Genomic DNA, 1,718 nt, shown 5'->3' on the forward strand with positions numbered 1-1,718 from the left:
TATGTGTGTATTGGGCGTGTGTGTAATTCTATGTGTTTGTGGGTGCACATACACGTGTATTTGCGTGTGCTTAGTGAGCGCTTCGCTGGCCATAATGGCTTGTTTCTCTGGCCAAGAGAATTGATTCTCCCTGATTCAGCCATAAGTGTCCATTTCCCAGCATCAGGGTGACTAACCAGGACATCCGGAGAACTTTCTTCTTCTCTGCCCCACCCATCCTGCCCACTCCATTCTCGGGTGTCAGAGGCTGAGGCTCTGGCCCCAATGTGAGCCCCACAGGAGGTCTTTGAGCCCTCGGGTTGCCTCACAGCCAGCATCCATGAGCATCTTTCTGTTTTCCAGGAGGGTGAGCCAAGGCTGCTCCCGTCAATGACAAAATGCTGGGATCTGGATTCACATGCAAGGAGAAACCAGGCACTAGGGCCTGAGGGTCCAGCTGCTCCTGGGCTGGGAGTCAGCAACCTCGGTGCTTCCAGGGCTCACCCTCCCTGGCCATGGGCAGTGCCCCTTGGCTTTGCGGCAATTTGAGGCAATGAAAGTTTTTATTTCCTCTGGCTGTATTTTCTAGACATATTTTAACATAGCTATAATCATACAAAATGTTGAATTTTTTGTCCTGCTTTTAAAAAGATTCTAGTTAGGTTAGATTATAAACAAGGTGGGTGGATCACCTGAGGTTGGGAGTTCAAGACCAGCCTGACCAACATGGAGAAACCCCATCCCTACCAAAAATACAAAATTAGCCAGGCATGGTCGCGCATGCCTGTAATCCCAGTTACTCGAGAGGCTGAGGCAGGCGAATCATTTGAACCCAGAAGGCAGAGGTTGCAGTGAGCTGAGATCGCACCATTGCATATTAGCCTGGTCAACCAGAGCCAAACTCCATCTCAAAAAAAGTAAATAAATAAATAAAAATGCCTAATAAATACTTATTGAAAGTATAAGTATAAAAAAACTTTAATTACATTAATTATGAGATTTTAAAACTGTATTACTTGAGAGAAGAGACCAAATCTCCTCGTGATATTTTTATTAATTTAATAATAAAGATGAACATAAACATTTGTGCAACTCAGTGTTTAAAGTTTGCCAAGGTATATGTATATATCTTTCCCAATGCTGATGCTGTGAGAAGCCCAAGCCATGGAGAGGCCCCAGGCAGGTGCTCTTGTCAACGGCCCAAGCTAAACGCCCAGCCAACACCAGCATCTGCGGCCAGCCATGTGAGTGAGCCTTTGCAGATGTCTAGTCCCGTCAAGCCCTGCAGATGTCTCCAGCACAGATAGAGCCTACAGATGTCTCCCCATGAAACCACACAGCCAAGTCCAGGCGGAAAATGTGAAAGGTGTTTCTACCAAGCCACTGAGTTTCTGGGTGATTTGTTTTACAGTAATAGAGACCGTTCAGGTTCTATCTTTTATATTGTTTTCAGTGGGAACATGAGACTTTTGAAAAAACACAGGTGATGAAACTATGTGTTCTTTTAGCCAATACAATGCGGAAGTTTTTCTGTTGATTAAAATAATGCAGGTGCTTACAGGTAGCTTGGTGAAAATGTGGCCACAGACTCTCAGTTTGGGTCCTCTTATCTGTCTTCCACCTTCCAAGGCCAGCACACCATTCCTAAAGCCCAACCTCACACCCTGGAGTTTATCCCTCATCCCTTGAGGACCCAAAGACAAACAGCCTTGCCAATGCAGTAGTACCTTGTCTCACCT

Source organism: Mandrillus leucophaeus, unplaced genomic scaffold, assembly GCF_000951045.1.
Source record: "Mandrillus leucophaeus isolate KB7577 unplaced genomic scaffold, Mleu.le_1.0 Scaffold1351, whole genome shotgun sequence".
NCBI lineage: Eukaryota > Metazoa > Chordata > Mammalia > Primates > Cercopithecidae > Mandrillus > Mandrillus leucophaeus.